Consider the following 13,536-nt stretch of genomic DNA (forward strand, 5'->3'; position numbering starts at 1 on the left):
GACTCCCAATCACGGCCGATTGTGATACAGCCTGGAATCGAACCAGGGTCTGTAGTGACGCCTCTGAGATGCAGTGCCATTAGAGAACACTGTGCCACTCAGGGGCCCTCTATAAATACAAAATACATATGAAAATATTCAGCTCAGGAGTATCTGTACATCCTGTCTCTCTCTATGTAATGTTGTGTCTCTCATTGTTGTGATGTGTTTTGTCCTATATTTATATTGTATTTTATATATATATATTTTTAATCCCAGGCCCCCAGGAGAGGCCTTTTGCCTTTTGGTAGACCGTCATTGTAAATAAGAATGTGTTCTTAATAACTGGCCTGCCTAGATAAATAAAGGTTAAATACATGAATAAAAAATAAATAGCTAGCTATCGCACACGATGAATTTCAGACACATCAGTGGATTTGTCCCAAATAGCACCCTCTTACCTATATAAGTGCTCTACATTCGACCAGATACCTATGGGCCCCTGGTCAAAAGTAGTGCACTATATAGGGAACAGTGTGTCCAGTCCTTGTGAGTTATTTGACATGGCTCCTGATTCACATGATTCCTATTGTTCTCTGTGGCCCCATGAGAAGTGGTACCGTGGTAGCCAGTCTGGGTCAAAGTGTTATAGTACTCAAGAACTGGTCTTTTAAAAAAAAAAATGTACTCAGTCTTAGACAATTTAGACTCTTAAAACACTCATAATTATCAGCTCTCATTCAGTCATTCAGCCCAGGCCAAATATCCACACTCCTTTCATGATACATTAATGTCTTATTGCCTATTAAAACCTGGGCTTCCCACTTTTACTCGTGACACATGTTACAGATGCTGTATCTTAATTTGGTCATCCTGTTGTTGCAGAAATGTTCACAACAGGAAATGCAAACTTCTAGTTGATCCCTTTTAAACATCTGTAGTAAGGGGAGACCGGGGAAGTTGTGACACATTTGGTATTTGTATTTATTAAAAACAAACAAAAAAAAAGTTTTAAGTGAAAAGTAGGCATTGCTCTGAAACTTTAAAAAATGTCATTTACATGAGCACCACAATGCATACTCCACCCATGCTCCACCAAGGTTTTCCAGCATACAGCTTTGACCTACTACACTAGCTATGTTGGTCTATTGAACTTCAAATGTGTAGTCAGGTTGCTTAGGATACAAACCTCCTCAAACATCCTAATTCATACTCTTAGAGGAAGTGCTTCCCCAATAATGTGATTTCTACTTTACAAGGTAAAGTATTGGATTCTTCCACATTTTTTCACCACACTAATCCCATTCCACTACCATTTAAAGCTTTTTTTTTGTTGATATATGAAAGCAAGCCTTTTTTTAGACTTAGAAAACCATCATGCTTGATTGAGTACGTTGTTTTGTCTTGCAGTAATAAGGTGGCTGACTATTTCCTTAAACGTTTTTATTTAGCAATTTAGCAAATTATTTTTTGGGGTCAGTAGGTGGACACAGTTCACTCATACTGTGCCTTCAGAAAGTGTTCATACCCCTTGACTTATTCCACGTTTTGTTGTTACAGCCTGAATTCAAAATGTATTAAATCATTTTGTTTTATCTCACCCATCTACACACACCATACCCCATAATAATAAAGTGAAAACATGGTTTTAAACATTTTTGTAAATGTATTGAAAATAAAATAAAGAAATCTCTCATTTACTTAAGTATTCACACCTATGAGTCAATACATGTTACCTTTGGCAGTGATTACAGCTGTGAGTCTTTCTGGGTAAGTTTCTAAGAGCTTTGCACATCTGGATTGTACAATGTTTGCACAGTATTCTTTTTTTAGAATTCTTCAAGTTATGTCAAGTTGGTTGTTGATCATTGCTAGACAAGCCATTTTCAAGTCTTGCCATAGATTTTTTTTAAGCCAAATTAAGTCAAAACTGTAACAAGGCCATTCAGGAACATTCAATGTCGTCTTGGTAAGCAACTCCAATGGATATTTGGCCTCGTGTTTTAAGTTATTGTCCTGCTGAAAGGTGAATTCATTTCCCAGTGTCTGTTGGAAAGCAGAATGAACCAGGTTGCCTGTGCTTAGCTCCATTCCATTTATTTCTATCCTAAAAAACTCCCTAGTCGTTAACGATGACAAGTATACCCATAACATGACGCAGCCATCACTATGCTTGAAAATATGAAGAGTGGTACACAGGGATGTGTCGTGTTAGATTTGCCCCAAACATAACGCTTTGTATTTAGGACATAAATTTCTTTCTCATATTTGCAGTTTTACTTTAGTGCCTTATAGCAAACAGGATGCATTTTTTTGAATATTTGTATTCTGTACAGGCTTCCTTTTCATTCTGTCAATCAAATCAAATTCTATTTGTCACATGTACCAAATACAACAGGTGCAGACCTTACAGTGAAATGCTTATGTACAAGCCCTTAACCAACAATGCAGTTCAAGAAATAGAGTTAAGAAAATATTTATGTAAATTTAAGTAAAAAATAAGTTAAAAGTAAAAAAAAATTAAAAAAGAATAAAAAGTAACACAATCAAATAACAATACCGAGGCTATATACAGGGGGTACCGTTACCGAGTCAGTGTGCAGGGGTACAGGTTAGTTGAAGTAATTTGTACATGTAGGTAGGGGTACGGGTTAGTCAAGGTAAATCAGGTGATATGTACATGTAGGTAGGGGTACGGGTTAGTCAAGGTAAATCAGGTAATGTGTACATGTAGGTAGGGGTACAGGTTAGTTGAAGTAATTTGTACATGTAGGTAGGGGTAAAGTGACGATGCATAGATAATAAACAGAGTAGCAGCAGTGTAAAAAGCAAATGGGGGGGGTCAATGTAAATAGTCCCGGTGACCATTTGATTAATTGTTCAGCACTCTTATGGCTTAGGGGAAGAAGGTGATAAGGAGCCTTTTGGCAGGAAGTTTGGCCCCAGTGATGTACCGGGTCGCACGCGTTACCCTCTGAAGCGCATTACGGTCAGATGACGAGCAGTTGCCATACCAGGCGGTGATGCAACTGGTCAGGATGCTCTCGATGGTGCAGCTGTAGAACTTTATGAGGATCTGGGGATCCATGCCAAATCTTTTCAGTCTCCTGTAGAGGAAAAGTTGTTGTCTTGCCCTCTTCACGACTGTCTTGGTGTGTTTTGGACCATGATAGTTTGTTGGTGATGTAGACACCAAGGAACGTGAAACTCTCGACCAGCTCCACTACAGCCTCGTCGATGTGAATGGGGGCGTGTTCGGCCCTCCTTTTCCTGTAGTCCACAATCATCTTCGCATCTTCTTTGTCTTGAAAACTTTGAGGGAGAGTTTGTTGTCCTGGCACCACACAGCCAGGTCTCTGACCTCCTCTCTATAGGCTATCTCGTCAATGTCGGTGATCAGGCCTACCACTGTTGTGTCATCGGCAAACTTAATGATGGTGTTGGAGTCGTGCTTGGCCACGCAGTCGTTGGTAAACAGGGAGTACAAGAGGGGACTAAGCATGAACCCTTGAGGGGCCCACTGTGTTGAGGATCAGCGTGGCAGAAGTGTTGTTGCCTACCCTTACCACCTGGGGGCGGCCCGTCAGGAAGTCCAGGAGCCGCCCCCAGTTGCAGAGGGAGATGTTTAGTCCCAGGGTCCTTAGCTTAGTGATGAACTTTGTGGGCGCTACGGTGTTGAACGCTGAGCTGTAGTCAATTAACATCATTTTCTGGAATTTTCCAAGCTGTTTAAAGGCACAGTCAACTTAGTGTATGTAAACTTCCCACCCACTGGAATTGTGATACGGTGAATTACAAGTGAAATAATCTGTCTGTAAACAATTGTTGGAAAGAATTACTTGTGTCATTGTCACGCCCTGACCTGAGAGAGACGGTTTATTTCTCTCTTTTGTTAGGTCAGGGTGTGGGGTGGGCATTCTATGTTTTGTATTTCTTTGTTTTGGGCCGAGTATGATTCCTAACCAGAGGCAGATCGTTTTCTCTGATTAGGAATCATACTTAGGCAGCCTTTTCCCACCTGTGTTTGTGGGTAGTTGTTTTCTGTTTTGTGTTTCTGTACCTGACAGAACTGTGCGCTTTCGTTTCCCTTTGTTATTTTTGTTCGAGTGTTTGTTTGATTTAAATAAATAATCATGAACACGTGCCACGCTGCATCTTGGTCACCTCTCTACGACGATTGTTACAGTCATGCACAAAGTAGATGTCCTAACCAACTTGCCAAAACTATAGTTTAACAAGAAATTTGTGGAGTGGTTGAAAAACGAGTTTCAATGACTCCAACCTAAGTGTATGTAAACATCCGACTTCAACTGTATAAACCAAAAAATCAGCTCTCTTAAAAGTTTTGCTCATTTTCTGTTCTGTTATCTATTCAATGGGCCATAATTGATTTTGGCCCAATGGGCCTGGCACATTCCCACTTTCAAGGAGCTTTCCGTTTTGAATGGGTTATTTTGCTTAGAAATCTTTAGGCCTACCTGTAGAAAGAAAAATAGAAGAAAAAAAAAAACTCTGCATTTCTGGCAAGAGTGGCCAAAAGGGTGTTTACCATCCCCAAAAGTGGTCTATGGAGTGGTGGTGTATTCTATGCGACAACCATGGGTACGCCTGACGTATCCAAACCAGAGATTGACTCTCCAGCAGACGAACTGGTGACCACAGAGAGAGACAACAAAACTCGTAAATATGTAAATTGTAAATTTATTTTCGAATGAGCGGTCGTTCACGTGTAAAATATTAGCATTTTCTATGAGTTTCCTGTTCCACACACCCCCTTTCCTTTGTCTACCAATCATATCGGTTTCATCTGCTAGGGACTTTTCTCTTTTTAATCATGTAATACTCAATGTATGAACTAATTGTGTGTGTGTTTCTCATGTATTTCTGTGATTTGATTAGTTAGTTAGTTAGTAAATAAGTAATTAAGCCAATTTGTATAAATCGTTGATTCATTATTTATGCTAGGGTTAGTGCAGATATCCAACGGTTTGCGACGTTCAGAATATGACTGATGAGGTAATAATAATAATAATAATAATAATAATAACAATAATACAAGTCTGTACTCGATAAGATATGAAAATAACTGATAACTTATATTCGGGAATTGGAACTCTTATAAACAAAAATCTTTCTCGTGGAGCCCCGACTATCTAGTTAAAGTTACATGATTAGTTTAATCAAACACATAGAGAATTGATTTGATAAAAGATACAGGTCTTCACATTTAATGATAGTCAACGACACGACAATGGCTACCGCAGCATTCTGCAGCGATACGCCATCCCATCTGGTTTGCGCTTCGTGGGACTATCATTTGTTTTTTTTCAACAGGACAATAATCCAACACACCTCCAGTCTGTGTAAGGGCTATTTTTGACCAAGAAGGATAGTAATGGAGTGTTGCATCAGATGATTTTGGCCTCCACAATCACTCGACCTCAACCCAGTTGAAATGGTTTGGGATGAGTTGGGCTACAGAGTGAAGGAAAAGCAGCCAACAAGTGCTTGACTGAGGGACCTTACATATCTGTTTGTGTGGTACAGAGATGAGGTTGTAATAAATGTAATTCGCGCCACGCCCTATCATTGGATATTGGAGCGGTGTTCCGCTAGCGGAACATCTAGATGTAAGAGGTTTTAACATGTCGCCTCCTTTAACCATGTCTCCTCCTTTAACCTGTCTCCTTTAACCATGTCTCCTCCTTTAACCATGTCTCCTCCTTTAACCATGTCTCCTCCTTTAACCATGTCTCCTCCTTTAACCATGTCGCCTCCTTTAACCATGTCTCCTCCTTTAACCATGTCTCCTCCTTTAACCATGTCTCCTCCTTTAACCATGTCTCCTCCTTTAAACACGTCTCCTCCTTTAACCTGTCTCCTTTAACCATGTCTCCTCCTTTAACCATGTCTCCTCCTTTAACCATGTCTCCTCCTTTAACCATGTCGCCTCCTTTAACCATATCTCCTCCTTTAACCATGTCTCCTCCTTTAACCATGTCTCCTCCTTTAACCTGTCTCCTTTAACCATGTCGCCTCTAACCAGTCGCCTCCTTTAACCTGGAGTTCCTCTGTAAATGAACATAATAAGACCAGTGGTGATATAAATGAAACAATGAGATTGGTGATGCCTTTATTTTAATAACAATTCTCTCTGTCTCTCCAACCATAGGTAATTAATCAATTGTTAATGTGGCTGTAAATCTCCCTCTAAACCAGAGTAGTGTGTTGTGTTTGATGTTGCTGTGTCGGCGTAAGGCCAGACTCTGTAGGTGGATTAGTTCATTGAATCCAAACAGTTTATTACAGCGGAAAGCAACTCCGATGACGACACTATGTGGGCAGCTTGCAGCGCTCAGAACACAAACGTTTCGTGTGAAAGAGAATGAGAGAAATAGCAACTGGTTCACAGTCACCTTCTAGTAAACAAATGGTTTTCCTTAGAGAGAAAACACCTGCTATTTACAAAACACATTTTCAGTTCAGCCATGGAACAGTGGTTTGGTTTAGAGGACGGACGGATGTCTGGGACATATTTGGGCAACAGCAGGAGACGGTTATAGCTGAATATAAAAATTCTGAATCATGAGAGCGAAATCTGGCCCTTTATTTTCTACCTCGACTAGAACAATTCACACCATGGTGCCATGTGACACTGAATTAAATAAGAAATAAACCAATGATACTCAAATTAAATACAGGGTAACATTTGACATTCCACTATCGTTTATTTTATTTATTTAACCCTTTATTTAAATAGGCAAGTCGGTTAACAACAAATTCTTATTTACAAATGACATCCTACCGACGGCCAAACCCTAACGACGCTGGGCCAATTGTGCAACGCCCTATGGGACTCCCAATCACGGCCAGGTTGTGATACAGCCTGGAATCGAACCAGGGTCTGTAGTGACGCCTCTAGCACTGAGATGCAGTGCCTTAGACCACTGCACCACCCGGCAGCTACTAGGCAACTAGCACTGCAACTACTCATTGTTTTGAAATATCTGTTCAACTAGACTTCAGGAATGAAGCCTTGTTTACACCTGGTGCTAACATGATTCCTTGGTCTTGATCTTGTCCACGTTTTGACTATGCCCATATTTGTGTTTCTTATCCCTCCATTGCGTCTGCATTGTGACCAGTTTCCTGGCCCCTGTCTGTATGCTCATTATTTGATAGATTGTCTTCCAAAATAATATGGATTTATTTGCGGACACATTTTGATGTCATAAGTCAATGGTGCCAGCTGTCAATGATTTTAGAAAGCAGGATAATGATGATTGAAATTGTTTTACTGGTCTACACTTGTGATAAATCCAGACATAATGTGCCCTCTGGAGGACGATCTGATCACAAATGTGTCTTTTGATCGTCTACACCTGCCTAAAAATGTGGGCACAATCAGGACAAAGGACACATGTTAGCACCAGGTATAAACGGTGCTTTAGTGTGTTGTTCATGGTGATTAGGTGAGGTGGTCCATTTGAAAAACCCTGTGGGGTATTCTACTGGTGAGCGTGGCTATGTTCCAGGGAATAGGATTAAGGTACTGTATACACTGAGTGTACAAAACATTAGGAACACCTATACAGAATGGTGTCTGAGTAGAGGTGGATCAGAGAATCACCAGCAGCAAGAGCGACATCATTGATGTATACAGAGAAGAGAGTCGGCCCGAGAATTGAACCCTGTGGTAGCCCCCATAGAGACTGCCAGAGGTCCGGACAACAGGCCCTCCGATTTGAAACACTGAACTCTGAGAAGTAGTTGGTGAACCAGGCGAGGCAATCATTTGAGAAACCAAGGCTGTTGAGTCAACCGTTAAGAATGTGCTGATTGACAGAGTCGAAAGCCTTGGCCAGGTCGATGAAGACCAGTGCTGTCTTTTATCGATGGCGGTTATAATATTGTTTAGGACCTTGAGCGTGGCTGAGGTGCATCCATGACCAGCTCGGAAACCAGATTGCATAGCGGAGAAGGTACGGTGGGATTCGAAATGATCTGTTTGTTGACTTGGCTTTCGAAGAACTTTAGAAAAGGCAGGGTAGCATAGATATAGGTCTATAACAGTTTGGGTCTAGAGTGTCTCCCCCTTTGAAAAGGGGGATGACCGCGGCAGCTTTCCAATCTTTGGGGATCTCAGATGATAAGAAAGAGGTTGAACAGGCTCGTAATAGGGGTTGCAACAATTGCGACGGATAATTCTGGAAAGAGAGGGTCCAGATTGTCTAAGCCCAGCTGATTTGTAGGGGTCCAGATTTTGCAGCTCTTTCAGAACATAAGCTATCTGGATTTAGGTGAAGGAGAAGCCGGTGGGGGGCTTTAGCGGGATGCTGTGGGGGGTGCCGGGCAGTTGACAGGGGTAGGGGTAGGCAGGTGGAAAGCATGGCCAGCCGTAGAAAAATGCTTATTGAAATTGTCGATTATCGTGGATGTATCGGTGGTCACAGTGTTTCCTAGCCTCAGTGCAGTGGGCAGCTGGGAGGAGGTGCTCTTATTCTCTATGGCTTTCCTCTGACACCACCTAGTATAGAGGTCCTGGATGGCAAGACGCTTGGCCCCAATGAAGCACTGGGCGGTACGCACTACCCTCTGTAGCGCCTTACGGTCAGATGCCATTTGATTGATTGATTCATTGTTCAGCAGTCTTATGACTTGGGGGTAGAAGCTGTTAAGGAGCCTTTTGGTCCTAGACGTGGCACTCCGGTACTGCTTGCAGTGCGGTAGCAGATAAAACAGTCTTTGACTTGGGTAACTGAAGTCTCTGACAATTTTTGGTATTACAGACTCAGACAGGGAGAGGTTGAAAATGTCAGTGAAGCCACTTGCCAGTTGGTCCGCGCATGCTCGGAGTACACATCCTGGTAATCCGTCTGATCCTGCGGCTTTGTGAATGTTGACCTGTTTAAAAGGTCTTGCTTACATCGGCTATTGAGAGCGATATCACACAGTTGTCCAGAACAGCTGGTGCTCTCGTGCATGCTTCAGTGTTGCTTGCCACGAAGCGAGCATAAAAAGCATTTAGCTCATCTGGTAGGCTCGCTTCACTGGGCAGCTTGCGTCTGGGTTTGCCTTTGTAGTCCGTAATAGTTTTCAAGTCCTGCCACATCCAACGAGCCTCAGAGCCGGTGTAGTAGGATTCAATCTTAATCCTGTATTGACGCTTTGCTTGTTTGATGGTTCGTCTGAGGGCATAGCGGGATTTCTTATAAGCGTCCGGATTAGTGTCCCGCTCCTTGAAAGCGGGAGTTCTAGCCTTTAGCTCGATGCGGATGTTGCCTGTAATCCATGGCTTCTGTACGTACGGTCACTGTGGAGACAACGTCATCGATGCACTTTTGATGAAGCCGATGACTGAGGTGGTATACTCCTTCGCATCGGACTCGGACTCGTTAAAGGATAAAGCTTCTTCCAATTCGAGATGATTAATTGCTGTTCTGATGTCCATAAGTTATTTTCGCCCATAAGAGACGGTAGCAGCAACATAATGTACAAAAAAAGTAAAAAAAAACGAGTTACAAACAACGCAAAAAAAAACGAACAAAATAGCACAGTTGGTAAAACATCAACCATCCTCTCCGGCGACATTCTACCCTACAGGTGGGTTTGTAGGGTAACACGGGGTAAGACGCTGCCCCTATTAAGACAAGATTGTAAATCCCAGTAGTCTTCAAAATAAAATTTAAGAGCAAACTGTTTTCAATAGTTTGTTAAAACGTATATTTTTTACATATTGATTGGAATATAACTGATTAAATATTGATTAAACACACACACATTAAACATTTGATAACTTAACACAACTTCAATTTGAGTATAGCTCGTGACCTTTGACCCTGCTCGCACCGTATCCAGTCCCCACCGGTAACAGAGAAAAGCTCGTTACAGAACAAGCATTCTGCATCCCTTTCTTTTAAGGTGTTTGTTGAGGTTTTGGAACCTGGAACAAACTTTTTCAGTGGTGCCACAGCTTTCTTCCGTGCCACAGCTTTCTTCCTTCTCTCGTAGTCTTACCTTCCTTCTCTCGTAGTCTTACCTTCCTTCTCTCGTAGTCTTACCTTCCTTCTCTCGTAGTCTTACCTTCCAGGAACAAAATAAAAAAGGTTTGAAGTACTGGAGCTGCGGTTGAGGGCAATGTATTTCAGGGTTCTTGCAAAAGTAGGGGACTGTTGCTACGTATAGGCGGACTTGGTCATAAAGTCTGTTTAAGTCCAGGGTGGAGTGGTTGGCCAGGTAGATGTTTTGAGACACAGTCTAGGAAAAGTCTTGTGTTTTTCCGCTGTATAGTAGCAGGGTGGAATAATTTTTGTGGTAGCAAGGGGGAGGTAACCACTGATGCGTTGGGGAAAGTGGAAGAAGCTTTTTCAATCAATGCCTTGAGTGCTGTGGACACCCTTTCCCTACTGTGCACTCAGGTCATTTGTGCCTATGTGAATTATTAAGTGGCTGGGTGACCCTAGTTGTTTCTCAGATAAGCAGATCTAGGGCGTGTCTGGGTGTCTGGACACCAGAGTTTAGCCTGTGGTTAGGGTCTAGAATGGGCTGTTCTGCTGTGGTGTCGAGGCTGTGGTCAGGATCTGGGGTGGGCTGTTCTGCTGGCTTTCCTGGGGGGGGAGTGGCCAGCTCATTCATGGGTTTTTTCCTGTGTCGCATCTCACTTCTCTCTTCCTCCTCCATCAGCTTTCTCTCATCTTCCTTCAGTGTTCTAAATGTTCTCTTTCAGCCTTCTCTCTTCCTCCTCCATCAGCTTTCTCTCATCTTCCTTCAGTGTTCTAAATGTTCTCTTTCAGCCTTCTCTCTTCCTCCTCCATCAGCTTTCTCTCAACTTCCTTTAGTGTTCTAAATGTTCTCTTTCAGCCTTCTCTCTTCCTCGTCCATCAGCTTTCTCTCATCTTCCTTTAGTGTTCTACATTTTCTCTTTCAGCCTTCTCTCTTCCTCCTCCATCAGCTTTCTCTCATCTTCCTTTAGTGTTCTAAATGTTCTCTTTCAGCCTTCTCTCTTCCTCCATCTAACGCGCTCATCTTGTCCTGACGCTGGGCCTCCGCCTTTTCATTCCTCCTCTTTGTCCCGTCGGAGTTGTCTCACCAAAGTCCAGACATGTCCCTCTCCCCCCTCCAGTTGTCTTGATCTAGTTGGGGGGGGATGTTGTTGTGCTGGACTGTTGTCTAGTTCTAGTTGAAGGGGTGCTGTTGTGCTGGACTGTTGTCTAGTTCTAGTTGAGGGGGTGCTGTTGTGCTGGACTGTTGTCTAGTTCTAGTTGAGGGGGTGTTGACATGCTGGACTGTTGTCTGTGTCTATGCTGACTGTGGAGTGTGTTTACCTGCTGTTCCTTACCTCCAGCTGGGTGAATTTATCCCTCATTTCAATGAGAGAGAGAGTAGTGCTCTGTGTTGTGGAAGGGGAGTCGTCACCAAGAGAGGTGCTTCTCCTGCAGTGCTCTCTCTTTGATTTCAGTAAAAGTCCTGTCGGAAGTTACGCTGCTCCACCACTGTTCTGAATTGACAGAGGCGGTCTCAGGGTCCTCGTAAGGAAGCCATGGGGCAGAGCGTCTCAGAGGCCTCTGCATTTGGGTGATAGAGGTTGTGATTCTCTGTTCCCATTATTGGGTTCAAGGGCTTTCACACCTCTCACAATTAAAAAGTTGGAGCTGGGAAGTCTGTCCTGTCCTAGCAAGTTTTGTAGCTCTGTAGCCCTCATTTACCATTTAGTCTTTATAACCTGTTGAGGCCAGGGGGCAGTATTGAGAATTTTGGAAAAAAATATGTGCGCATTTTTAACTGCCTCCTACACCAACTCAGAAGCTAGAATATGCATATTATTGTTCAGGTTTGGATAGAAAACACTCTGAATTTTCTAAAACAGTTTGAATGGTGTCTGTAAGTATAACAAAACTCATATTGCAGGCAAAAACCTGTGAAAAATAGATTAAAAAAAATGAGAATTTTGTGACTGTACTATTTAGTGTCATTGTTTTAAAGATACCACAGTGAGAAAGGATTCTGTTCGCAACTCCTACTGCTTCCACTAGATGTCAACGATCTTTAGAAAGTTGTTGGAAGCATCTGTCATGAATACAGACCGAATAAGAAAGCTTACAAGTTGACACGTCATCACTTCATTTTTTGCGCCTGCGCATGAATCTGAGAAGAGAGTCTTTGTCATTATCGTTTATTCTAGACACTTGATAGGTTGTGTGAAAATATTACTGATGTTTACTGATGTTTCACGTTAAAAATGAAACAAAAGATTAGTGCTAAACAACGTTTGACATGTTTAAACAAACGTAAATAGATTATTTACTAGGTTTTCTTTAGCTTTTCGAAGTGACTTTACAGTGCCCACCTCATTTTGTGGGAGCCTACTGAACGCTAACTATTTGGACATAAATGATGAACTTTGTCAAAAGAAACCACATTTGTTCTGGACCTGGGAACTCTGGCAGCGCCTTCTGATGGAGATAATCAAAGGTAAGGGGATATTTAGAATGTTATTATCGATATTAGATGATGCTAATGCTAACGGTATAGCTTAGCTTAGCTTAGCATATAGCCTATTGTTGTTAGCATAGTACCCAGTTTATACAAAATGTGATTTCCCAGTAAAGTTATTTTGAGATCTGGCCCTTCGGTAGCAATTACGAGATGATAATATATTATTCTTTGAATGACAATATTATAATTTACCAATGTTTTCGAATAGTTATTCCGTGATTTGTAATGCTGGATTCACTGGGTGCATTCGAGCCGAAAAAAATTCTGAATTTCACCGCGACTGTAAATGCTGTTTTTGGATATAAATATGAACTTGATGGAACTAAAAATGCATGTATTGTATAACATAATGTCCTATGAGTGTCATCTGATGCAGATTGTCAAAGGTAAGTGCATAATTCTAGCTAGTTTTCTGTCTGTTGATGCCCTTCTTTGAATTGGCTAAACATTACATGCAGCTATTGTCAATGTACTCTCCTCACATAACCTAACTTTATGCATTCTCTGTAAAGCCTCGGAAAATCGGACAGCGTGGTTAGATTTAGGAGATATATCTTTCAAATGGAGGAAAATAGTTGATTATTTGATTATTTGAAATGATTACTCTTGCAGTTTTGAATTCCCCGCCATGGTCACATGACAATGAATCCCATTACCGGGATTAGATCGGGATAAGATCCTCAACAGGATAAAGTAAAATATCTTGAGATTATTGTAAAGCCTTTTACTTTAACAGTTTCAGATTGAACATTACTCACTCAGTTTCAGGTTGGACGGTATTTTTGGTGGCAAGAATCTTTCTGGATAATTTTGTCCAAAACCCAGGTTGTAGGTTTGGAGTTTTGATTTGGAGTGAAGGTTATGTTGTAAAGCAGGATTAGGCAAATAATTTCCATGGAGGCCCACATTAGAATATGTTTTTGCCATCGCAGGCCAGAATCATATTACAGGATTATACATCATGTGTATGACTGTGTTGACAGATATATCTACTGTAAATCATGTCCAGATATGCTACTTATTTGACTTTATTTTACGATGTCCTCAACACGCCGTGTCACT

This window comes from Salmo trutta, chromosome 9, assembly GCF_901001165.1.
Source record: "Salmo trutta chromosome 9, fSalTru1.1, whole genome shotgun sequence".
Lineage (NCBI taxonomy): Eukaryota > Metazoa > Chordata > Actinopteri > Salmoniformes > Salmonidae > Salmo > Salmo trutta.